A 26,869-nucleotide genomic window follows, 5' to 3' on the forward strand; every position below is an offset into this window, starting at 1 on the left:
GATACCGTCCATAGCGTTGCACGGAGTCGGACAGGACTGAAGCGATTCAGCGCGCCTACCCGTAATTTCTCCTCTCAGTGTGGGAATCTGGTCTCACTTTCGGAAGTGACCTTCTGGGGATAATCCACATTGAGTGGTGGTTGACAGGGGCCCGTTCCCTGTGAGGTAGAAGATGACAGTTACTCTGGACCGTGAGGCTTTTTTCATTGCTGCTTGTCTTGATGATTCTGGGATTTCCTGGGATGCGACACAGCCGCAGTGAGAAGTTGTCCACTTCTCCTCTTTCCACCGTTTGGTAAAATCCACGTGGGCCCAGTCTACACCAGTCGAGCACTGCACAAGTGTCCTATCCACAGTAAGGATGATCTTACGATGCAATAGTTCCCTCATGAGAAACTCAAGATTAGTAAAAGAGATTAACCCAGGAAGGATACTGAATTTTTGGCATGGAACAGACAGTTTCTTTCACTGGTATATGAAAGTTTCTAAATAGCTGAAAACATTCAACAAGTGAGGTAAGGATTGTTGAAACCAGACTACAGAATGCAGAGGAAAAGACATTTATATCTTTGCAAAAAAGCAGTGAAGTCAGCAACATGAGCACTTCTGACAACCCTGCAAATCAAGATTGAATACTCCCAGAACTGTCAGCAAGTTCAGCCCTCAAGAGAAAGGAATGACTAGGAATGACTTCACGGAGAAAGCAATGGCACCCCACTCCAGTACTCTTCCCTGGAAAATCCCATGGACCGAGGAGCCTGGTGGGCTGCAGTCCGCGGGGTCGCTAGGAGTTGGACACGACTGAGTGACTTCACTTTCCCTTCTCACTTGCTTGCACTGGAGAAGGAAATGGTGACCCACTCCGGTGTTCTTGCTGGGAGAATCCCTGGGACGGGGGAGCCTGGTGGGCTGCCGTCTATGGGGTTGCATAGAGTCGGACACGACTGAAGCGACTTAGCAGCAGCAGCAGCAGCAGGAGGAATGACTTCAAGCACAGTTTTATACACTGGGGCCTCATCAGTGTATTACAGAATTCCTATTTTCCTCAGTGAGATTCCTCCAATGTTGCTTAATTATATTTCATTTTGTTTCCCACACTGGCAAGGAAGTGTTGTTAATAAACATCATTGACTCTGCTTTCACCTTAAATAAGGCTCGCTAATTTTTTAAAAAATGTATTTATTTTATTTATTTTTGGCTGCCCCGTATTAGTTAGTTGCTTTGTGTGGGTTCTCTCGAGTTGGAGTGTGCAGGCTTCTCGCTGCCATGGCTTCTCCTCTTTCAGAGCACAGAGTCCCAGGCGCATGGGCTTCAGTAGTGGCAGGCTTGGCAGCGGCGGCCCCAGGACTCGTTTGCTGTGCGGCATGTGGAATCTTCCCAGACCAGGGATCGGACCTATTTCCCCTCCATTGGCAGGCAGATTCCTACCCATTGCACCCCCAGGGAAGTCAAGCAAGGCCCACTGCTTCGATGTATCTTTTCCCCCCGTTTAAACATATTTTCTCAGAAACAAGTCAATACACTTTCTCTCACTCTGGGGAGAACAGACAAGTTAGGCCTCTCAAAATTTAAAGGTGTCACTTCTCTTAAGGAAAGTGATAATCAGTTCCATAAATGTAAAATTAAAAAATGAAGAATTTCTGGGGAAAATACTCTACTGTGTATGCTTCCATGTAGTATTTCTATAAGGAAACTTTTGTTGCTAAATTTGTGACAAAGAAAAAAAAAGATTTCGCTGTAGATTGAGTAAATGGTCTTGATTACTTGGAACAGCAACCATGAAGGAATGAAACTGATAACAGATGATTCTTAATACTTTTAAACAACTTAAATAATTTACATAAGGGCCTTCAAAATGTTTATTCATGTTTCCTTTTTTCGTGGAAGCGACTCAGAAAAATTACATTGTTTTCCTCATTTTGGTCTAACACCAACTCTTCATGTATTTTCAGATTATCTTACAAGGGTGTAGAAAATAATGGTGGTATAATATTTTAGTATTTACATCTTGGGCTTATTTAGGTTGAAAATCTGAATTACATTGGACTTCCTAAGTTTCCTATGCTGGTTGTGCTGCTCAGATAAGCCAACAGAGCCAATGAGTATTTAAGCGTCTAAACGTTTAAATTTATGTCTTGAAGTATATTGAATATGCTAATATCTTTACAGGGGAATGAATAGTTACAATTCTAGACACCAGCGGACTCAATCATTCCCCCTACAATATGTGGCATATATTTGTAGGTGTCCTGTAATATATGATTCCATATATACCAATACATGATTCCAACATTCTCGTGTTCCAACATGTGTCTGCTTAAATGACAGATTCATGATCTATAGTTAACTTTAATCCTTTGACTATATTAAATTGATTTAATGAATGAATCATCTTTTGTTGCCTGCAAGTTTGTCCTCTCTCTGTCCTTCCCGTTTGCCCTAATTTCCTGGTAGATTGGCTGACGGCAGGAATACCGCTTTGGTTGGGGAAGGCTGTTGTTGTTTACAAATATTTCTATCTCCTGTTCGTTTATGGCTGATGCTGGGCGTATTACCACGTGTTCCCTTGAGGAAAGTTCGGTACAGTGGCTTGTTGTTTTCAGTGCTCTGACATTTTGGAATCATAACCTTCATGTTGTGTGCTGCACAGCTTCTCAAGCTTTTTCGAAGCGTCGCTTTATTTCTTATTCAGCATCCATTTATTTTTTGCATGGCACTTGCTTTCTATCTTAGCAACTACCAAAATCCAGTTTTGCAGAGATACGATATCACAGTAAAGAGTGTAAAATAGTCTAATGTTGGCAAATTTTACTATGTAGATTACACCTCCATAAACTTAAGAAAGAAAAGTGAAAAGGCAAACAATACCAAAATTTCACAGGACGGTGAGCACTGGAAATTCTTTTTCGTTTCTAAAAGGAGTGTTAGTAAGGTCAACAAAGTTGGAGAGCGATTTGGCAGCATCAGCTAAGGGTCCTGCATACACTGTCGTGTGCTGTGGCCCAGAAATCGTACTTTCATCTCTGCTATGTATTTGACCTCTGCTGTCCAGTGTGACAGGCACAAGCCACGGGTAACGACTGAACACTTGGAGTGTTTCTAGTGTCACATGTGGTGATGATGAGATTCTTTTTTAATGCAGTAAATCTCACAAACGTTTTAAACAGATTATAATGGAAAACTAAATTCCAGGTGACTGGTGTAATGCTAATAAAGGGAAACCTCACTAAAATTGAGTCAGGAGACCAGAAGGGGGAGCTCTCATGGATTACCACTCAAGTTCAAATACAGGAAGAATCGTCAATCCTAGACCTAAACAGAAGAATCATCAATAGGAAAGAACTATCAGCGATAGGCCCGGACAGAAAAAGACGTACCTTGTATCAGCAACTCGGCCAATGAGCAACTGCCACCACCCTGATCTTTCCCTTTTCTCGGGTGTCCTATGGTTCAAAACAAGTCCTCTCGGCTTCTCTCTCTCAAAGAATGTTCCTTCTTCTCTTTGGGTGCAATCTGCCTATGCTTTGGCCATGGTTTACTTGTCCTGCTTTGCGATTCCCCCGCTATTTCTGAATCGACCCACATTGTTGGGGAGAAAATCCTAAAACTTTTATTTTAAAGGTCATTATTTTATTGGAATGGGCTACCCTAGGGAAATGTGTATGTCCTTGAAAAGTCATAAAAGAATGTTCGTATGGTACCATTTCAGAATATCCTCAACTGGAAACAGCTCAGATGTTCCTCAGTAGATGAGTACACTGAGATATATCCTTACAAGGAACACACACGGAGACAAAGAACTACCCGAAAACTATGGTTAAAACTCGTAGACGTTCCGCTGAGTGAAAGAAGTCAGGCCCATACCCCTCCTTCCCAAAAAAGCAAACCCAGTTCTTCGGAGGGGTGTGTGTGTATGTGATCGCTCTGAGCTCTGTCACGGAAGTCACGAGGAAGCCTTTCGTGGTCTGGTGATTTATCATACCTTAGATCTTTGGTAAAGCTTCACTGGTTATTCAGGTTGGTGTACATCGTTAATCGTTTTGGAAGTGTATACTCTTTGAACTTGACACGTGTTATTCCTCCTTTTGTTAAGCGTTTAAAACCACTTGGGTATGGCTAATGTGATGTTGATACTTATTCTTTTCTTTTGGCCTGGGCTAGGAGGCAAAGTAAACTCGAAATATTTATTGGGCTATTTTTGCTGTCCTCAGACTTTTGGCTTTCCTTCACTCTCAGATTACTTATTTATATGTTGCTCACAATCATTATCTTAAGTTGACCTTCAACTGTGAATACTGTGTCAAAGAGAAAATGAAGTGTTATTTTAAGAATAATTAATTATAATAATTATATTTAAGAATCTGCCGACCAATGCAGGGACACAGGTTTCATCTCTTGCAAGGGAATGTTCCATGTGTTGCGTGCCACACCTTACTGAGCCCGCTAGCCTAGAGCCTATGCTCTGCAGCAAGAGAAGTTACCGCAAAGAAAAGCTGGAGCATTGCAACTACAGAGTAGCCCCTGCTTGCCACAAGTAGAGAAACGCCTAGGCGCAGCAGCGAGACCCAGCAGTCAAGAATAACATAAATAAAGTACATAATTATGGAAGAAAAAAAATAATTATGAGGCAAGGAAAAGGGTGGTATATGAAACTGAGAAATCCTGATGAGGAAAGTAGTTCAATTAGGTTTAGCTATCTCAGAGGTGTCAAAGGGAGGACTCTGGCAGGTACGACACACGGAAATGTGCCACATGTATTTCACTACTAAACTTTCAAGAAGTTTTGGAGCAGCCACACATAGCCAAAAATATTTACCTGATTAATCATCTTCACCAGATGGACCAGTCCAGACTAGCTGTTTGATGGCTTTCAGCTTATGTATTTATCAAGGGTTCTTAGGAGACCGGGGTTTGATTCATGGGTGGGGAAGATCCCCCGGAGAAGGAAATGGCAAGCCACTCGAGGAGTCTTGCCTGGAGAATCCCATGGACGGAGGAGCCTGGCAGGCTACAGTCCATGAGGTCACAAGAGTCCGACACAACTTAGTGACTAAACCACCACCTTCGTTTCAGTTCAGTTCAGTCGCTCAGTCATGTCCGACTCTCCGTGACCCCACGAATCACAGCACGCCAGGCCTCCCTGTCCATCGCCAATTCCCGGAGTTCACTCAAACTCATGTCCACAGAGTCAATGATGCCATCCAGCCATCTCATGCTCTGTCATCCCCTTCTCCTCCCGCCCCCAACCTTTCCCAGCATCAGAGTCTTTTCCAGTGAGTCAGCTCGTCGCATGAGGTGGCCAAAGTATTGGAGTTTCAGCTTTAGCATCAGTCCTTCCAATGAACACCCAGGATTGATCTCCTTTAGAATGGACTGGTTGGATCTCTTTGCAGTATAAGGGCACCTACCGACCTGAGGAATTCATCATTCAGTATCCTATCATTTTGCCCTTTGATACTGTTCATGGGGTTCTCAAGGAAAGTATACTGAAGTGGTTTGCCATTCCCTTCTCCAGTGGACCACATTCGGCTGTGGTCCATGTGATCAGATCGACTAGTTTCCTGTGATTATGATTTCAGTTTGTCTGCCCTCTGATGCCCCCTCGCAATACCTACCGTCTTATTTGGGTTTCAATCGATAGAAACTGATAAAGAGGACAGACTAGAAACTCAGGTAAGGCTTTATTGGGATCCCTGCTGCAGCAAAACAAGTAACACGTTCCCCTGTTTGCCCTGGGGGGAGGGGTGGTGTGCTGGTTCCTTCCACGGGGTGAGGCTAGGGACGGGTGGAGGGGTCAGGCTATAGGACTGGCTCAGGCGGTTTGCCTGTGTGTTTCCTGGTGTTGTGTGTGTGCAGGGGGAATGCGCAGTACCCTGCTTTTGCTCCGGGCACCCTGTTTTTGGCACCAGCTCTTCAGAGATGACAGCTGGGATTTCGGTCTTTTTGTATCTTGTCGTCCACAATTTCCACCAACGGGCATACATGCAGTTATTTTTTTGTCCCCTATTGTTTCTTTGTATTTTGTTGCTGGAGAAGACGTTTGGATCTCAAGGACACAGCAGTGACTGGTGGCCTGAAGCAAGATCTTTGTTGCCTGTCCAAGAATTGGTTTCCTGTGTGAAAACCGGAGTCCTAGCCACCGGTCCGTCAAGAGCTAGGGCTAGAAGCAAAGTTGGCCTGACTAGTGCCTTCACTGAAAACGGAATTTCTTAAAGCGACAAAAGCTGTAAAGACAGGTACAAAGTTTATTATTAGAGCCACAGCACAAGTTGGAGAGCTCACAGATACACACACAGTTTATTTAAGACAGAAGCAGGGCGGAGATACACTCAGAGAGAAAGGGTGTGTGTGTCCTCGTTAAAGAGAAGGAGTGCATCAGAGAGGTGACTCAAATCACTCATATAGGACATTTCTTCCGGGTCTTTGTTTACCTTTGGATGAGTATCTCATTTCTTTTTCCACACGGGATCTGTCCTTGGGCTCTTCCTGACATGCATGTGCATCTTTTTGCCGAGAAGGATCGTAGCACAGAGGCCTGCTGCTGCTGCTAAGTCACTTCAGTGGGGTCCGACTCTGTGCGACCCCATAGACGGCAGTCCACCAGGCTCCCCCGTCCCTGGGGTTCTCCGGGCAAGAACACTGGAGTGGGTCGCCATTTCCTTCTCCAACGCACGAAAGTGAAAAGGGAAAGTGAAGTCGCCCAGTCGTGTCCGACTCTTCGCGGCCCCATGGACCGCAGCCTACCAGGCCCCTCCATCCATGGGATTTTCCAGGCAAGAGTACTGGAGTGGGGTGTCATTGCCTCTCCAGCGCAGAGGCCTAGGGGGAGGTTGACACCACCTATTAAGGGGTGGCTCCGTCTACCTCCTTTTTGACCCAGGAAAAACTTTGTAAGCATGGATAGTCTGCAACGATCTCCTTGACCTCAAAAATACGAAATATGTGGTCTCCTTATTTTCTATCCAAGCGGGACTCAGCTCTTCCTTGCTCCTCCTAATATCCTTATCTTAAAGAAGCTTAAAAAAAAATTATTAGGTACATGGGATATTTAGTTGCAGCATGAAAACACTTAGTTGTCCCAGATGGGATCTAGTTCCTTGACCAGGGATCCAACTCCGGCCCCAGGCATTGGGAAGTGTGGAATCTTAGCCAGTGGACCACTAGGGAAGCCCCTGTCCTTAGTCTGGAGTATCTGTCCATAGGAGACAGATTCCAGCTGCTCAGCGTGGGGCGCATGGAATTCCTGCCTCACTGTGTCCAGGTGCAAACACCGCAGCAAAGGGTCCCAGGTCCCAGCCTGTCTCAATAAGACAGAGGATACAGACAGGTGTTAAAATCTGGTCAAAGTCAAAACCACACCTGAAGCTGGAAACAAAATGAGTCACATTTTTGATGAATGACACAATTTTCACGAATGGAACTGAGTTCACGGCCAGCCGTGACGCCTAATGCGTTTTACTAGACACACACACAACACTACATCACAAAGACAACGGGATTTGAAAGGAAGCGGTTTCCCCCGGACTGCTAGATGTTCCGTTCTCCCCACTGAACGCCGTTAGTTGAAAAAAGGTAGGTGCACAGGCTTCAGCCGACCGCCAGACCGGTGCTGGGCAGGACAAACGTTAGGCAGGCAGCCTAGCGCCCCGGGTCCCAACACGTAGAGGGTGGGAGGGAGAACCGGAGCGGGAGGCGGACGTCACTTCCCCCAGAGGGCGCCCGCCGGCCGCTTGGCCGGGCCGGACGGCGTGGCAGGAGGGAGGCGGGGACTAGGGCGGGGCGTGGGCTGGAGGGAAGCGCGCGCGGATTCCCGGTGACGTCACGGGCGGGGCGTGTCGTATGGAGATATGTGAGCGCGGGGGCTGCTGGTCCGTCGTCTGGTGCTGAAACACGATACGGTCTCCCGTGGCGTGGGAGAGAATGCAGGACTTTTTGCTTGAACGTGCGTGGATCCGCCGTGTGGAAGGTCCCAGAAGGCTCGGGGGTGCGGGGAGTAAAGTGAGCATGTGTACAGTGCAGGGCGTATGAGGTTGAGGCGGGGCGGCAGGCAGACATCTCTTACCTGGCAGGGGAGATACCATGATCACGAAGGTGGTTTTCCCAGGGCGAGGCTTACCCATTGTACTCCGAATGTGCTAACCCCTGCGATTTCCCCAAATGTGGGAAACTCGACTGCATAGTTTGTGGTGGTCTGTGTATTAATAGGTTAGTATATTAGGTTGTTTCATTTATTAAATTTTGGTTGTTTTTCAAGACTGTATCTTACTTTTTCTGTTTAGTGTTTTTAAGCAGTGTTTCTTACAGTATGGTTGGTTAGGATTTTTTTTTTTTTCTATTTTGGTCCAAAAGATTGTCGACAGTACTCTGAAATACCCCAATTCAAAGATCACTGATCATTCATCGTTCAGGTATTTGTTTAGCTTTTCACATGATTTTTTCACAATTACTGAAAATCTAGAGCTTCACCTAGGCGGACTATAAATTAATTTTATGGAGTTTTCTGATATCCCGCAGATTGGAGCACGCTTCAATAGTCCTTCTCCATCACCCTGACGTTACTGAAATTCACGTGGTGATAGTATGAAACTGTATGTTTTTCTGTTCTCAAATTGTCTTATGCTTTTAATGTCGCCTAGCTTCGGGGTTTTTCCCCAATAAACCAGTTCTACGCCTCAGGTGGCCGAACTATTGAAACTTCAGCATCAGTTCTTCCAACAAATGATCAGGACTGATTTCCTTTAGGATTGATAAGTTTGATCTCTTGTAGTCGGGACAGTGGTGATTTTTTTTTTTAGTGCAGTTTTTTTTTTTTTTGGCTACGGGTGTTACTGATGATTGTCGTGTTCTAATGCTGAGACCAACTTTGCGTACTTACTCACTTGGTAATATGACATGATGTTGCTGTGGTTTAGTCGCTAAGCCATTCCCGACTCTACTTTATTGCCAGTAGATAAGTATTTCTTCATACACATCCTTTGAACTTCACTATTCTTGCTTCCATTTTGAATGCACTTTCCGTGTCACCTTAGAGTTTACACAGTTTGAGTTTTTAAAACGTTTTTAATAACAGAAACTTGCAATGGATTAGATTCAACAGTTTTTGCTGGGTACCTGAGCGTCCTAATGGAGAAGTGAAGCTCACAAGGAAGAGCTAGATAGAACCTGCCTCAGTCTCATTGCTTTTAAACTCCCAACCCTAAAAATAGAACTATCCTTCTATAGCTCTTTCTCAAAGAACAAAACCTGGCCCAAGAGCTGTGAAACAGTAAGAGGACATCTGGTAGGAAGTATAAACTGCTATGAGTCTGTTTGTACCAGCAGATAAATTACCTTTGTGAGGGGTAACAGTGCTGGTGACCTCCGGAGCTCTTCCCAGGGTCCAAACAGATATGACAACCATTTCTATTTCTACTTTCCCAACCTCAGCTAGTATCTACAACCGTTCTTTAAAGTCTGCTAAATCCAATATCTGAGACATCTTGGAGTTGTCTTTTCTTTTTTTCTTTTTAAAACTATGTGTTGAATCGGTAGCATTTTTCTGTTTCTTTGCATGTTTCACTTTTGTTTACTGGACTCTTTGAATGATACATTATAGATACTCTGGATTCTGGTATCTTCTCCAAAATGTATCAACTTTTGTTCTACTAAGCACTTTGATTACTAGCCAATGACTTTGAACTTGTGTAGGGCTGGATTTATGGATTGTGTTGGTAAATCTGTGGAAAGTCCAAAGCCCTCCTTGGTGTGACTCAACCTCCAAACCCTGCTAACCTTGTCAGGTCTTAGTTTTACACTTTTTTGGGGAGGATCAAGAGTAGGCCTTACACTAGGGTATGGTCTTCCTCCTAAAACAATCTTTCTGGAGTATCAGCTGAATGCTCAGGGTGATACTGAGTTAACAAGGCCTTGAATTCCAGTGTTGCCAGCAGAGACTTCTAAAATCTCTGTTCTGGTTTTCATCCCATAGCATCTGTTGTCCCATAAGCCTTGCATAACGCTCCACCCATGAGCAGCCTGCTGCTGCTGCTGCTAAGTCGCTTCAGTCGTGTCCGACTCTATGCAACCCCATAGACGGCAGCCCACCAGGCTCCCCTGTCCCTGGGATTCTCTAGGCAAGAACACTGGAGTGGGTCGTCATTTCTCCAATGCAAGAAAGTGAAAAGTGAAAGTGCAGTCAGTCAGTCGTGCCGACTCCTAGCGACCCCATGGACTGAAGCCCACCAGGCTCCTCTGTCCATGGGATTTTCCAGGCAAGAGTACTGGAGTGGCATGCCATTGCCTTCTCCGCATGAGCAGCCTAGCACTCAGCAAATGACTGGCAGGAGACCCAATATAGACTTTTGAAAACTAGCCTGTAAACTGTTCTCTCTGGTTCTCTACAGATTCTAGTTGTTTCAGCTGCCCTCTGATCTCTGCCTTAGCTTTGTGTGAGCACCATGCTCTGCTGGAATTCCAACTTGCTGTACCACCATCAGGTCATTTCCACAACTCTCTCTCGGGCACTCACAGTCGTGCACTGCCTCTGTCCAGTGTGTATAACCACGTGCTTCACACATTTTGCCCATTTTTATGGTTGTTTAAGGCAAGAAGAAGCACAAACTGGAATCAAACTTTCCAGGAGAAATATCAATAACCTCAGATATGCAGATGACACACCCTTATGGCAGAAAGTGAAAAAGAACTAAAGAGCTTCCTGATGAAAGTGAAAGAGGAGAGTGAAAAGGTTGGCTTGAAGCTCAACATTCAGAAAACAAAGATCATGGCATCTGGTCCCATCACTTCATGGGAAATAGATGGGGAAACAGTAGCTGATTTTATTTGGGGGGGGCGCTCCAAAATCACTGCAGATGGTAATTGCAGCCATGAAATTAAAAGACGCTTACTCCTTGGAAGGAAAGTTATGACCAACCTTGATAGTGTATTAAAAAGCAGAGACATTACTTTGCCAACAAAGGTCTGTCTAGTCAAGGCTATGATTTTTCCAGTGGTCAGGTATGGGTGTGAGAGTTGGACTGTGAAGAAAGCTGAGCGCCAAAGAATTGATGCTTTTGAACTGTGGTGTTGGAGAAGACTCTTGAGAGTCCCTTGGACTGCAAGGAGATCCAACCAGTCCATCCTAAAGGAGCTCAGTCCTGGGTGTTCATTGGAAGGACTGATGTTGAAGCTGAAACTCCAATGCTTTGGCCACCTGATGCAAAGAGCAGACTGATTTGAAAAGACCCTGATTCTGGGAAAGACTGAGGGTAGGACGAGAAGGGGACGACAGAGGATGAGATGATTAGGTGGCATCACCAACTCAATGGACATGAGTTTGGGTAAACTCCGGGAGTTGGTGATGGACAGGGAGGCCTGGCGTGCTGCGATTCATGGGGTCTCAAAGAGTCGGACACGACTGAGCAACTCAACTGAACTGAACTGAACTGAAGGCAAGAAGTCTAGTCTGGTGACATTATTATACTATGGCTGTAGGTGGAAGTCCTGGATTATTTCCAGTGACTTTAAAATTAAGGTTTAGGGAGGAGCATTCCGTTCTGTCGCTCAGTCGTGTCCGACTCTTTGCGACCCCGTGAACTGTAGCCTCCCAGGCTTCTCCGTCCATGGGATTCTCCAGGCAAGAATACTGGAGTGGGAGCATTATGATGTCTAAATAATTTGAACATTGTTTTCCATATTTACAAATGACCTGGCTGAAGAATTTTTTTTTTTAAACTTTATTAACAAGTGCTACTAAGGCTGATCTGGGCCTGCTGAATTCACTTTCAGCATGGTGACCTCACAGCACCACGAGGAGATACAGCTCAGTATCCTGTTCTTTGGCTATGTTCCAATGCTTCAACTACATGCTACTCCAAAACATGCCAATTTGGCCTAAGGATTATTTTGAGCTAAAGGCATTTGGAAAACAGCAAGTACATGCTTATCACCAGAGACAGGAAGTCAAGGCCCAGAGAAATCCACACAAACAGATTTTGTTAACTCATATCTTCCTTTAGTCTTCCCATATAAATTTTCCATCATCACCTCTCTGTTCAACCTAGTATATAAATGCTTAGGTCTAGGAGCCTGGTAGGCTGCAGTCCGTGGGGTTGCTAAGGGTCGGACACGACTGAGCGACTTCACTTTCACTTTTCACTTTCACACATTGGAGAAGGAAATGGCAACCCACTCCAGTGTTCTTGCCTGGAGAATCCCAGGGACGGGGGAGCCTGGTGGGCTTCCGTCTATGGGGTTGTACAGAGTCGGACACAACTGAAGCGACTTAGCAGCAGCAACAGCCAGTTCTTTGGGTTTTCACTTTTCTATTGGAGTTCCCATGGACATGTGACAATCAGTATGTTTTCCTCCTGTAAGTCTGTCTTATGTCAATCTAATTCTTAGGCCTAGCTGGAGACCCAAAGAGACTTAAAGTGAAGTTTTCTCTCCTGCAAACTCTCCTAGGACCACAAAAGAAAGGATTAGCATAAAGCTATCTAAAAGGGACAAGAGGGCACTTGGTGTAGGCTTGGAATACCTAATAGGAAATGTTAGAATTCCCAGAATCAGATGGTTGGAAGGGTGTCTGCCTTAAGATAAAGGTTGCTAGGGGAGGCCTAGAGAGAGAAGCTGTCATATAACTGGGGACCAGTGACTAAATTTCTCCTTTGAATCTGTCTCTTTCCTCCCCTTTCCTATTCTTCCTCCCAGTTCTGCCCTTCTTTCTTCTGAGTCTTCCTTTCCATTTCTTCCCCGCCTGTAATTAGGCTGCACCCAGGGCCAGGGGCTTGGTCCCACCAATGCCTCTATGTGTTTGGGTTTTTAATCTTTCTTCTGCCAAAAACCTCCTTTAGTGATCTGCTGAAACCTCCACAGCCTTCTTAAATCAATGAATTTTAATGCACAGAATCAAATACAGTTGTCTCTGGGGCTTCCACAGCATCATAGAAAGAATGAGCAGGAAGGTTGAGCTTACACAATCAACCTTCCATGCTTAGACCCAAGATAACCCTAGAGTTGGAGTGGTGCAAAATAAGAGATCATGGGTTCTGCCAGCCTCAGAGGAATTAAAACTACTGTTCAGTTCAGTCGCTCAGTCCTGTCCGACTCTTTGAGACCCCATGAATCACAGCACGCCAGGCCTCCCTGTCCATCACCAACTCTCAGAGTTCATTCAAACTCATGTCCATTGAGTCGGTGATGCCATCCAGCCATCTCACTCTCTGTCGTCCCCTTCTCCGCCTGCCCCCAATGCCTCCCAGCATCAGAGTCTTTTCCAGTGAGTCAACTCGTCGCATGAGGTGGCCAAAATATTGGAGTTTCAGCTTCAGCATCAGTCCTTCCAATGAACACCCAGGACTGATCTCCTTTAGAATGGACTGGTTGGATCTCCTTGCAGTACAAGGAACTCTCAAGAGTCTTCTCCAACACCACAGTTCAAAAGCATCAATTCTTCGGCGATCAGCTTTCTTCACAGTCCAGCTCTCACATCCATACATGACCACAGGAAAAATCATAGCCTTGACTAGATGGACCTCTGTTGGCAAAGTAATGTCTCTGCTTTTTAAGACACTATCCAGGTTGGTCATAGCTTTCCTTCCAAGGAGTAAGCATCTTTTAATTTCATGGCTGCAATCGGCATCCACAGTGATTTTGGAGCCCCCCAAAATAAATCTGACACTGTTTCCACTGTTTCCCATCTATTTCCCATGAAGTGATGGGACCAGATGCCATGATCTTTGTTTTCTGAATGTTGAGCTTCAAGCCAACCTTTTCACTCTCCTCTTTCACTTTCATCAAGAGGCTTTTGAGTTCCTCTTCACTTTCTGCCATAAGGATGGTGTCATCTGCATATCTGAGGTTATTGATATTTACATCACTATTTTTACTATTCAAACAGAAAAAGTAGTGGTTCCTGGAACAGAGTTCCAATGAGAAGGACCACAAGCTCCCTTGTGGCCACTGTGGGAAGCAGTAGAGCCCTGAAACTGCAGCTACTAATCCAAAGAAAACCAAATAAAATGCACTGGATGCTGGGCTGTGCTCAAGACTTTGAAATTAGAAGTTTTGCATGCTACAAACTGAGCTAGCAGGATGAAGAGTCATGAGCTTTCCTCCCTACCAGCTTGGGATCAGTTGCCCAAATGTAAAACGGCTTAGTGAAGACCGAAGACAAAGTTGGAGAGCTGCTAATGAGGAAACAGGTTTGTAATAAGTGTAATGGATTCCCTCCTCTCCAGGGCTCATCAGCAGTAAGTCACGGACCAGGCCTGCTACCATGCTACTTCTGAGCTCAAGGAGAAACGGAGCTAGTGGGCAGAAACTATTGCTCAGAGGTGGGGTCGGGTTGAGGGAGCAACTTCACCCTTCTCCGGGTCTTGTAGAAAGGCCTCTCCCTGCTCATTTCCGCCCAGATGGAACTTCAGACATCCAAGACAGAGGGATCTTTTCCAGTTCATCCCAGGAATGAGATTTACCACATCCACCTTCTTAGTCCTGTTATTGGAATTTTCTGACACTCCACGACAATTCTGAGTACTTGTCTCCAAGGTCACAAAGGAGAGTTCACCCAGCACCAAATGCGCTTTCTGTGTCTCAGCACCGCCCCCACCCCCCACCCCGGCCACCGCTGCATCTTCCACCTCTTCTGTGGGGGCTGTTGGGGAAATAAGAAATAAGAAATCCAGGAACACGCATATCGATAAATAGAGTATTAGCTAATTTTATTACTGTGGGAAAAAAGACAGAGCTCCTGCTTGCAGGTAGCCCACACAAGACTACAAAACTATTGTGGACTTCCAGCTCTATTAATGTGGGATTAAAGCTACAGTTGTCATCATCCTACCTTTAGTAAACAATCAGCATTACTCCAGGAATGATACTAGGCCTTCTCTGACAGGGCATCTACTTGACAGTATGCCAGGTTAGTAACATTTAACATTCCTCGGCAAGGAGGGCGGAGAGGCAGTGCGCCGCCGACTCCCAGCCGCAGAGGGCTGGGGCGGAGTCGGAGCCGCCTTGGGGGCGTCTTCAACCCTCCTGTGGTGAGCCCGGGGTGCTCCCTCCACCGCGCGGGGCCGCCACCCGCTTAGAGGTTTGAACTCCTCAGGGCGTGGTGGTTTTTAAACAAGCGTTTCAGAGAGGAACATCAGTCATTCCAATTCGAGAGCATACAAGAGTAAACAATCGTGGTCAGCGCGGTGGCCGACAGAAAAGAGGCAGGGAAAGGGTAATCAAAGCGATCTAACGAAAATAGGCATTTTCCGTTTACTTTTGGCCTTTTCCCTCAGTGGCCAGAGCACTAGCACGCGCACTCTCCGTCCCTCCCCAGGCTGCCTCCACTCCCACTCGCTTTCTTCTCTTCTTCAGCTTTCCCTGGTCGACCCTCCCCTCCCCTCAGGACGGACGACCCCAGACTGCGACTGAGTCGTAGTCCTCGGTGGGGAGCTCGCTTCGGTCCCAGCGCGCACGAGTCCACAGTCGAGACTTTGCCTTGTTCTTAATCAGCTCCGGGAACAAAAGCGCCTCCGGCTTGGAGAAACCTTTCCCGCCTTCCGTTTCCAGAGATCCTCGTAGGTCCAAAAGCTTATATAGCACACACTGGAATTCTTGGTTGCCCTAGGACCTTGGGGTAGTATGCATCCTTCGCCCGGCATTTAGGAGTTCCTACTAGGTGCGATGGCCATGAGTTTGAGTAGGCACCGGGAGTTGGTGATGGACAGGGAAGCCTGGCGTGCTGCAGTCCAGAGGGTCGCAAAGAGTTGGACATGACTGAGCAACTGAACTGAACTACCAGGTGCGAGGCCCTGCCCTGGAGGACCCGCTGCATCGCGAGCAATTCCGAGGAGCCTGCGGGTTAGAGTCCACAGCCGGAGGCATAGGGTGTGGGCAAGGCAGTGGGGGCACAGCCGGTTCCTGTCCTTGGCACGGAGTGGTAACGTGTACGCCCCCAGCCCGGGAGGCTGCGGTAGTCACCTGGCGCAGGGCGGGCGTTGAGTGGGAAGGCTGTGGATCTGGCCTTCGGCCGTCAGAGCCCCTTAGCTGACTCCCAGAAGTTCTATCGATGTCCAAACGTTACCAGCGACACTAACTCTGGGCTTCAGGGTCTCGCGCACACACCTCCGGTTTCTGAAATATGGGAGAGTCCCGGCGAGAGGCTGAAAAGCAATTTCTGGGATCAGGTCACAAATTTAAAGCGAGAGGTTTCTGTGTCTCTGTGGCGCAATCGGTTAGCGCGTTCGGCTGTTAACCGAAAGGTTGGTGGTTCGAGCCCACCCAGGGACGTACCATTTTACTTGCTCAAAGTCCTTTCTTGCAATTTCAGGTTATCTCAAAGTTCTGGAGGCTGCAAAGTCCAAGGTCAGAGTCTGGGACAGATATAGTTCTTGGCAAGGGTCTTCTTCCCAGAGGCTTGCAGGCCTGTACACTGAGAGAGGAAACTGCTGTTTCTTCTGTTTTTATAAGGACACTAATCCCAGCATTAGCGAGGGCTACACCCTCAGGAACTCATCTTAACCTAACTACCTGCCAACGGCTCCACCTCCTAATACTGTTACACTGGGGAGTTAGTGTTTCAACAAATGAATTTGGGACATTCAGTGCAGAATGGGTGGTAACATAGACATTCCTCTCAAGTGTCTAAAATGCCTTCATAGTGACTTAATTGCACAGACTTAATAGTCACATGAGTGGGAGAGAAGTTGTCTTGTGTAATTCTTCTATTTTTTTCTTCCTGGAGAGATTGTGTTTGTGTGTGTGTGTGTTTATACACAGAAAATCAAGGAATTATAGAAAGGTACATATACTGAGAAAATTCTCACCTCCACTACTCATTCCCAAAGGCCAAATACCAACCTGATGGTTATCAATAAACAAACTTATTTTTAATAAAATATAAAAAAAATATTGTTAATAAAGTCAACAGCATGACTTTATGATTTTTATAACAAAATAGTCATCTACTTTATAAATATATATATTAAAAACCTTGGGCAAGCCAGGCTATATTCACCTGCTGTAACTCAAACTTGATTATAGGATGCTGAAGCCACAAGGCCAGCCATGACTGGCCAATTTCTATGACTTCTTAAAGAGTTGGGATCTAGAAATTCTACAGAATTTTCTTTTGCTTCTTTCTCCCCTTGTTTGCTTGTCTGACTTGAGCTAGAAGCTCATAGATAATTAATTTAACAAACAAAAATGAAAAGAAAAAATCTAAAACCTCTACATTTTGAAATTTCAGTTGCATTACCAGTATTTTTGTGGAAAAGAGAATCTAGCTATGGTATGAAAAGCAGCCAGTTTAAAATATATATACATAAATATCTCCAGTCCAGATATCATACAGGTCTAAAAACAACAAATAAATATTCTCAAATAAATGAAAGAATTCAGGAAATAAAAAAAAAACTTGTTTGAAAAACCTATTTGATACCAAAATGCAGCTGATGAGATGCTTTCACAATTAAAAATCTCAGGACTAGAACAATACAACACAAAGCATGAACCCAGTGGAAACCATTAACATTAATAATAATGAATCAATACTGGTTCATCAATTTAACAAATGTACCACACCAGTGCAAGAAGTTAATAACAGGGTAAGCAGTGCAGGTGGAGGAGAGAGAGCACATGCGACTATTTATTTTTAATTTCAAGAATGTAAAGACTGTATTTGCTGGGTATTATTCATTTGTTCCTCCAGATATATTCTCATCATTAGCTACCCTATTAGACACCCCAGAAAGAGTCTTCTTGAACTGTGCAGAAAGACTGCCCACTGCTTCTTGTTGGCTACAGCCAATGGGATGTACTGACTGGGAATGGGGAGGGTGGGAGGAATATGAAGTCAGGGTAATTGTTTCCTGCAGGTTGGCAGTAGTTGTGTTCTTTACCATTCCCCAGGACAGTTACTGTCTGGTGGCACTATATTATAGTTACAGTCTTACCTACATCTATTGCTTTCCCAGGTTCTAGAAACAGCTCTCTCCCCTTGGCCAGTCAGGCCTAGTAACTGCTCTTCACTATAGATAGCCCTAAGATGTTGCACCATCTATTTAGTGACTGCATCCCTTTCTTAGAGCCCAAGAATCCTGAGTTGGGACGTCCCAGGAAACCCTCTTACTCCTCAGCAGGTCTGGGTTTCAGAGGGCCTCAGGGAATATGCCACAAAGTTATCTGAGAGCTCATTGCATCTGTTCAGCTCATTAGCAGAAGAACAATTACAACTTTCTTCCTTCAGAAAATACCCCTAAAAAAATTCTACTGTCTTGTAGGGAAAATTTTTTTCCAAGAATGACATAAAACTCAAAATCCCTAGGGAAAGAAAAAAAAAACAATACTTTTATCTAAATAAAAAGTTTAAGAATTTGTTTAGCTAAAAAAGGGTTTCCCTGATAGCTCAGTTGGTAAAGAATCTGCCTGCAATGCAGGAGATCCCGATTTGATTCCTGGATCAGGAAGATCCCCTGGAGAAGGGAAAGGATACCAACTTCAGTATTCTGGCCTGGAGAATTCCATGGACTGAGTTGGACAGATCTGAGCCACTTTCACATGTACATATGTAGGTTAAAAAAAAAAAAGGTAAATGAAGCACTCAACATCTGGCAAAGCCAAGGCCTGGGTGATTCAGCCTGTAAAGATATAAGTCACTTTTATTATTGTCATTATTTTTTCTATTTTTGACTGTGCCTGGTCCTTGTTGCTGCACAGGCTTTTCTCTAGTTGAGGTGCACGGCCTTCTCATTGCAATGACAAGCCACTTTTAGATTCAGACGGCTTATTACTTACATATACAGCAAAAGGAAGAGTAGTTGAAGGTATAGACTTCACGACTCCTCATCTCCAACATCCAAAGGGATGTCACTGAAACAAAAGGGGTCAGTGACTGCAATGCAAGTTGTGGGATACCCTGTTATTGAGGAGTTAATTCTAGACTGCAGCTAAGAGTTTTACAGTCTGCAGCTGTCCTCAGAGAGGTAGTGAGGAGGTAAGGCGAATGCCTTAAGTGTGATTAGAAGTTGCAAGGCAATGAAAAACTGTCCCAGGGTAGACAAGGAGGGGAATGGAAACTGTCTCCTGGCTGCTTTTCACAAGCCTCCCATCCTCTCCTGTTTGGGGACAATCACAAGGTCCTTTGCCTTGTGGTAAGTTTCACAATAGTTTCACTTCAAGTCTTCGCTTGTGTGGCCTGTGCAAATACATAGAAGGTCACCTGGGTGCCACAGCAGAACTGTTCCTCTACAATATTCAAAAGACAACAAATTGGTAAAATACTTGAAACATTACAACATTTGAAAAGCTTTTTTATTTAGTATTTATTTTTAGCAAGCTTATATACGCACATAGTTTAGAAAGTCAAACACTTACAAACCTGGAAATGAAAACTGACAGTCCCCTGAACCTTTCTGCCATTTCCTGCTCCCTAGAAGTAAATACTTTAAATTCTTTTAATCAATGATTGGTTATTAATCTGTTTCTATAAACAAATATTGTTAATTCTTGATTTTCCAGTTTTAGGCACTTTATCTCTCCTTTTCATACTCCCACTACACTTACCACTACACACACGTATACATGTTCCACTTTTCCATTTTCCCAACTGTGATGTTTAATTTTATGTGTCAATCTGGCCAGGCCATGGTACCCAGATCTGGGGTCAAAATTAATCCAGATGTTCCTTTGAAGGTATTTTTTAGATGAGATTAACGTTTAAGTCAGTAGACTCTGAGTAAAGCAGATTACCCTCCAAAATGTGAGTAGGCCTCATCCAATCCATTGAAAGCCCTAAGAGAAAAAGACTTAGATCCCCAAAGGAAGGAAGAATTCTGCCTCTAGACTGTTTTCAGATTAGAGTTACAACATCAGTTCTTCCCTGGGTCTCCAGCCTGTTGGCCTACCCTGAAGAGTTTTAGATTTACTATCCTCCACGATAACATCTCTGTATACAAACTAAATTTCTATATACATATGTGTGTATCTTCTATTGGTTCTGTTTCTCTGGGAAACCTTAATGTATCAATATGCTTATGTCATGATTTTGAGAGATTAATGATGATCATTTTTACTATACAAACTATTAACAGAATTTAACGTGATCACTTTTTGAATATATTTTTCCCTTGGCAGTAACAATTATGTTACTTTTCCATTTGCTTAATTTTCCATGTATTTATTATTGAATTATAACCAATTTCTGTAAGTCTTCTCTCAAGAGCTTTCTCATTCTTTTCTACAGCTATACTTAATTTGTGTGGCTGTATTGCCATTTAGTCACCCCCAAAGTGATGGACCTTTGGAGAATTTCCAGTTTTTTAGTTAATAAAAAGTGTTTCTTGAATAACTTTGTACACAATTTCACACTTGTATAGGTATATTGTAGGGTAAACTTCTAAATGTGGATTGCTGAAGTAAAAAAACGTTTGTGAAAAATTTTTATATTGCTCAAAAAGCACCCTATAGAACTTGTACCAATTCACTCTTATTAACAATGTTTATTCACTCTCTAACATATTAAACTTCAAAAATTTACCATTTCTTATAGCTGAAAATGTTATTTCAACTTAGTTTTAAATTGCACTACTTTTGTTAATAGCAATGTTGAATGTTAAGTATCTTCTCATATGGGCAATAGCCTTTTACATTTTCTATTCTTTATACGTTTGCTATTTTTATTGGGTTGTTGGTTTATTTTTTGTTGGCTTATAGTTTCGTAAATATTAGGGAAATCAGTCTTTTGTACATGATGTGTGTTCTAAGAATGGAGATGACCAGCATGGTATGATAAATTTGGTGCAGCCACAGGAAGGGAGGAGAATCAGAAGAGAAGGTTATTATACTCACAGGTCCCAGAGTGGGATCACCGCTGGCAAGCGCAGGGCCATGCAGAAGCGCAATCGGCAGGGTGTTCAGTTGAACAAGGGGGGAGCAGTGACAGCCAGGGCCTGTGGGCTGCAGCCTTCACTGGGGTCCTGAGTGGGGTCTGAGGAAAGCAACCCAAGATGGAGAAAGAGAGGAAGGAAAGAGGAAGAGGGAGCAGCAGGGAGACAGGGAAGTGGAGAGAGGAGGGGAAAGTTAGAGTCCCAGCTGGGTTGCTTTTCAAGAGGTTTCAGTTGTTTTTGTGTGTGCATTCACAAGGAGCCTGTGAGAAGGACGTTGATACACCGAAGCATTAACTCAAAATGGAGTGTTTTAAACATGATATGAGTTGCAAATACTTCCGCAAATTGTCATTTGTCTTTTGACTTTTCTTTTGGAGATTCCATTCATTTATATAGTGAAATTCATCAATATTTTCTCTTAGGACTGAGTCTGTGTCATAGTTAGAAGAGCCTTTTCCACACACACACCAAGAAAACAAAATAATTGTTTCATGTTTCTACAAGAATTTTATGTTCATCTTCATTTTTATTTTAAATCTTTGATCAATTTGGAATTTACTTTTATGTAAAGGATGTCACTGGGCTTCCCTGGTGTGGCTCAGTGGTAAAGACTCTGCCTGTAATACAGGAGATGTAGGAGACAGAGGAGAAGCGGTTTCGATCCCTGGTTCAGGAAGATCCCCTAGATGGGGCCACGGCAACCCACTCCAGTATTCCTGCCTGGAGAATTCCATGGACAGAGGAACCTGGCAGGCTGCAGTCCATGCGGTCTCAAAGAATCTGACAAGACTAAGCGACTGAACACACAAAGGGTATGATATTCATTGACCATTATTTTTTTCTCAGACAGCTACCTAGTTATTAAAAAACTGCTCATTAGAATTATTGATTCAGTCCCTCTTTGTACTATATTACAATTCTTTATGTATTTCGGTCTCTTTTTGGACTTTATGCTGTCCTATTGATTGCTGTTTCATTCGTACAAGATATTTTACCACTTTAATCATTATAATTTATGGCATTTTAATATTTCGTAGGGTTAGTCCGTCCTCATTCCTCTTTCTAAAAAAGAATTTCCCTGACAGTTACTGCTTGTTATTTTTCCATTTAAACTTTAGGATTATATGTTATCCAGTTTGAATTTTTAAAAATTTCTTGACGTTTTAATGAAAACTGTTAAATTCAGACACCAGGTTAAGGAGTGGTGTTATCTTTCTGATGTTGAGTATCCTACCCAAGAACATTGTACATTTTGGTTGATAGGAAAGGAAGTTGCTCTAATACAACTGTTCCTGAACTTGAGCATTTATCCGAATCACCTGGTGAGTCTGTCTGTTGGGCTCACCTCAAGAGTTTCCGAATCTATAGGTCTGAGGTAGGGCTTGAGGATTTGCATTTCTCAAGTTTCCAGGTGATTTTGGTGATGCTTGTCTTGACACAATACCTCGAGAATAATTGGCCACTGTATTGATGATTTTGGAGATGATTCCATATATAATGGAGTCTAAACATTTACAAACTTAAAAAAAAAAAAGCAGGACTGGCCAATGATCCTTCTGGAGAAGTGGGAAGATCTGTATGACGAACTAAGAGGAAATGTCCGCATTGTGGTGGAGAAACTTGATGACTGGTGCCAAACTCGGCTTCCCCTCACCTTGAAAACGGACTTTACTCACACCATCCATCCCAACACTGAATGGGAGATTTAGCCGGAACAACGTAAACAACTTGGGGCCTTCCCGGGAGAGCAAAGTTCGATCCATAGTTAACTCAAAATGACCGATCAATAGCCAATTCAAAAAGCTTGCGTGCAGCGTTCCAGGCAGACCTGGTATATTCATCCACTGACAGCACTGCAATCTGCCCACCCGCCCCGCTCCAGGCCTTCACCCTTGCTCCTCCCGATCCTTTCCCCCTTTCTTTGCTCTTCCGCGTCCCTCCTCCTAAGCTTCTTTTCCTGGGCCCTCTCCTCTTTTTCTTTTGGAGATCAGTCCTTTGAGGCTGATGGACGTTTCAAAACCCAGAAAGCAAAGGCACGTTACTTAGCACCTAACGGCGAACATTTTAACTACCTAAGAAGGCACTTCAAAACCTCATCCAAAATTTCCCAGACTAAAAGAGAACGGAAGTGTTTCCGTTTGGTCGTGTCCTAAGACAGTGCAGTCCCCAACTTTTTGACACCAGGAAGTAGATTCGTGGAAGACAGTTTTTCCACAGCTGGGGTGGGGGTGAGGGTGAGGGGGGTGCGGGGTGCGGGGATGGAGTTCGGGAGGTAATACGAAGGGTGGGGAGCTGTGGGGAACAGCAGATGAAGCTCACTTCCTGCTGTGCGGCCCGGTTCGTAACAGGCAGCGGACCGCTAGTGGTCCGCTACCCGAGGGTTAGGGACCCCTATCTTAAGACGTCTTCTAGGTGGGGCAAGTCGAAACACAACAAAGAGGGAGCTTCGCGGGCCCCGGATTCGGTCCTCGGAGGAACCTGGGTCCAGGGAGCCGTGGATCAGGAACCCCTGGTCTCAACCTGAGATGCTCGAATCGGTAGCCCAGATTCCTCTTTTTGGTGAAATTTGGGCAAATAAAGGCGATTTCTGGAATAGTTTACTGAAGTTTAAAACAGCAGTGACCGCAATAGTTATTTAGAAGCTGCTGGTTCGGTTGGCAGCGAATAAAGGAAGATTTAATAAAACCGAAGGTGGGTAGGAAAAAGAAAAACCTAGGCCGCCCAACGTGGGGCTCGAACCCACGACCCTGAGATTAAGAGTCTCATGCTCTACCGACTGAGCTAGCCGGGCACCAGTGAAAAACGCTTTTCATACAGACATATAGTTTCTTTCAAAAGCCTACCTGCACAGTCAAAGATAACACGCAACTTAGTTTGAAAGAATTCTCGGGCTCTAAGATTTTATAAATGCACTGGAAGCCTTTGCCACCAAAAAACTCGAGGCTTCGATAGTGACGGGACTGCGCGAGGCCAGGGGGTCTTGCCAATGACCCAGGAATCACGAATCCTGAAACCCTGACGTTTCTTCAGATTCCTTTTAGACCAGTTTAGAGACCTTTTGGTTAGCAAATTCCTTTGAGAACCCGGTGTCTGGGACCCGGAATACTGAAGAGGAGGCGAAAAAGCGCGAGGGAACGGGTATGACAGGCGCAAACTGCCGCGGGTACCAGGAGGGGCGCGGGAACCTGCTCTCCCGAAACCTTGGCACTGAGCCTTCTGCTTCCTTCCGGGTCCGAAACCCTTTTCCCGGTTCAGCCACTAGGACCAGGGGGTGAGGTGGAGGTGGCGCTGACGGACGCGTCTCTCGGAAAATAGGTCCAATTCACTATTCATTTGGAGCACGATTTTGTTTCTAAATACTAAACTTCGTGTGACCTGAGTACAAGACCATATTCATCACGTGTAAAAGCCACACTGAGATTTCAAGTCGGATGGCATTCAGAGCCTCAGGCGTGGGCGCTCACGGGAGATTTCACTCCACTCTCCGAAACGTTCATTTCTCCAACTTCTGGAAGAGGTGCTGAGTTCCCGAGTACCCGCGAAAAGCTGTCTCCTCTGCTCAGACGAAGGCAGGCTTTTCTCGCAGCTCCGAGGCGCTTCACACCGCCCTGAAGCGCCTCTGCCGGGGCTGGTCATGTTCGCCTAGGTCGACGAGCCGCAGAGTGAGCTCCGCGGAGTGAGACAGTTATTCGTCTAATTCACAGACTGCATATTCTGCGGTGCAGTTGAGCAAAAGTGGATTACAAACTTTTTTTTTAATCGCTAAAACTTTTCGAAAAGTAAACACTGCTGACGCGAATTATAATCACGTGCCGTGACTCGGATTCGAACCGAGGTTGCTGCGGCCACAACGCAGAGTACTAACCACTATACGATCACGGCGCGCTACCTTCGCAGCGGCGCAGTGCAGCTGGATTTAATATCCTTTGAAACAGCACTGTCTTACTGTAGCTTTCTTTGCCTAGTTGGCGCTATTCGCACATAAAATCCCAAATGTTTCCACTCACAATTTCGAAGCCAGGCCTGACACCCGAATCTGGGTCCCAGAATCCCGCGGTGCCGGCACCAATATCACCCCCTCTGCTGGACGGCGGCGCACTGTCGAGGTCTGTCGTCTGCAGCCGGGGGACCGCGTCCCCAGTCGCCTTCCTCAAACCACTTCTTTCTTTCTCCTCCAGGCGAAAGAGAAGGCGTTCGGCCTAGGCAACCAGAGCATTTGCCTATTTACACCTCCACCTGGTACCCTGGAGCTGATGTTTCTGTTTCCTGAATGTTGGAACCTAAAGAGAAGCGGAGTTGGTGAGCTGCGAAAGGTTTTGAGGTCCCTTTTATTTTTTTTTCTTGCTTCCCTCACCGTTCCTTGGTGCCCGCTCTCAGAAACTAAGGACTCTTGGGCTGACTCTTCAGTAAATCTAAGCCGCCTCGGAGTATTCAGAAAAACAAATCAAATCAGCCTCCTTTTCAGACATTACCTAAAGGTCCGCCAAAGGACAATTATTGGAAACTGGTGCGAAGCAAGAGGCCATACCCAGCAGATAGGCTTGGCTTGGTAGCTGCAAGAAAGCTGGAGCTACACTCTCGCTAGAAACTCCCTGAAGGCTTAGAGTTTGAGGACAGATGGGTGGTCAAAAGATCTTTCTCCCTCTGTTTGGCCTGATAAAAGGAAAGGACCAATGCGTTGGCCGGGAATCGAACCCGGGTCAACTGCTTGGAAGGCAGCTATGCTCACCACTATACCACCAACGCACCCAAGGAACAAAACCGATTTATTTCCCTATGAGGAGTTGATTATTTTCCTCTGTTTCATGTTCAGAGATTTATGTTGAGAAATATTCAATACAAAGCCAAAGGACGAAAAGGAAAAGAAGACCTCTAGGATTTCTTCTGTGAGTATATTAAAAATTTTGTGGTAGTGTTTTAGTTGTTTCAGAGGTTTAAGGAAAATCGATTTAGCTTATCTATTGTCTTTTGAACCGTGCCTCCGAAATCCAGCGGACAAGTTCAGGCCTTAATGTGGGTGTTCTCTTTGTACATATATTGTTAAACGTTTCAGACTGCTTCCTCAGCACAAGGCATAGAGGTAAATTTGCTATTGAAAAGCTACATTTTTAAGATTTGGATACATATTGCCAAATTGCTGTGTGGCGCAACCTCACCCAAAGTGTACCAAATTACATCAGTCAATTAGATATCATCTTTCTATTTTTACGAAAGTGTAACAAAATTTGGAGTCTCATTTTAACTTGTATTTATTGTACTTCTACTGAAGTTGATCATTTTTCATAAACTTTACTATGTGTATTGGTTTTGAGAACTAAATCATACACTTGGTTGACTTTTTCTATTGGGTATTGGTATTATATGTATATATTACTGACATGCTGCTGCTGCTGCTGCTAGGTCACTTCAGTCGTGTCCGACTCTGTGTGACCCCACAGACGGAAGCCCACCAGGCTCCCCCGTCCCTGGGATTCTCCAGGCAAGAACACTGGAGTGGGTTGCCATTTCCTTCTCCAATGTGTGAAAAGTGAAAGTGAAGTCGCTCAGTCGAGTCCGACCCTTAGCGACCCCACGGACTGCAGCCTACCAGGCTCCTCCATCCATGGGATTTTCTAGGCAAGAGTACTGGAGTGGCTTGCCATTGCCTTCTCCGACTGACATGCTAGTTTGCCATTTGTCTTTTAATATTATTTATAGGATTTCAGATGGGCAGTTTTCTGTTTTTATGTAGTTTTAACTGTCAGTTTTTATTTCTGTGTTTGTTTTTATCTTGAAAAAGTCTTCTCCAGCCCAATATGATAATTATCCACTACTTTTGTTTCAGTTCTTATATTTATTTAATCCATCTAATATATGAAATGGTAATTCCACTTCTATGAGTTTATCAGAAAGCAGTATCCAAGGATAGACAAAGATGTATTTACACAGATGTTCATTAAAGTGTTATTTGTAAAGCCAAAATTTTAAGGACAAAAACCTAAAAGTCCAGAAACACAATTGATCAAATTCATTTTGAT

At 44.5% G+C, this 26,869-nt stretch overlaps 1 long non-coding RNA gene and 5 other non-coding genes across 9 annotated transcripts in view; 2 read left to right on the top strand and 4 right to left on the bottom strand.

Moving 5' to 3' along the window:
• The first annotated feature begins 8,054 nt into the window (after positions 1–8,054).
• LOC148778124 (U1 spliceosomal RNA) lies at positions 8,055–8,218 on the top strand. The gene has a single exon (XR_016037358.1). It is a non-coding gene; the product is annotated as a U1 spliceosomal RNA (small nuclear RNA).
• A 6,444-nt stretch (positions 8,219–14,662) lies between these two features.
• The window catches only part of LOC148778125 (uncharacterized), a 45,649-nt gene continuing 33,442 nt past the window's right edge, over positions 14,663–26,869 (bottom strand). The window contains exons 4-6 of one of the 4 annotated variants that reach the window (XR_016037289.1): positions 24,860–25,132; positions 16,261–16,399; positions 14,663–16,130 (exon numbers count right to left, since the gene is read on the bottom strand). This is a non-coding gene — a long non-coding RNA (uncharacterized LOC148778125). Of the gene's footprint in view, positions 16,400–18,762; positions 18,838–24,859; positions 25,133–26,869 lie in introns of all 4 variants that reach the window. The other 3 variants (XR_016037288.1, XR_016037286.1, XR_016037287.1) reach the window with 3 other exon arrangements.
• TRNAN-GUU (transfer RNA asparagine (anticodon GUU)) lies at positions 16,184–16,257 on the top strand. The gene has a single exon. It is a non-coding gene; the product is annotated as a tRNA-Asn (tRNA).
• TRNAK-CUU (transfer RNA lysine (anticodon CUU)) lies at positions 23,571–23,643 on the bottom strand. Its single transcript has one exon. It is a non-coding gene; the product is annotated as a tRNA-Lys (tRNA).
• On the bottom strand, positions 24,663–24,734 carry TRNAH-GUG (transfer RNA histidin (anticodon GUG)). The gene has a single exon. It is a non-coding gene; the product is annotated as a tRNA-His (tRNA).
• On the bottom strand, positions 25,527–25,598 carry TRNAG-UCC (transfer RNA glycine (anticodon UCC)). Its single transcript has one exon. It is a non-coding gene; the product is annotated as a tRNA-Gly (tRNA).

Source organism: Moschus berezovskii, chromosome 4 (assembly GCF_049115385.1).
Source record: "Moschus berezovskii isolate FMDL1 chromosome 4, NW_MosBer_1.0, whole genome shotgun sequence".
Taxonomy (NCBI): domain Eukaryota; kingdom Metazoa; phylum Chordata; class Mammalia; order Artiodactyla; family Moschidae; genus Moschus; species Moschus berezovskii.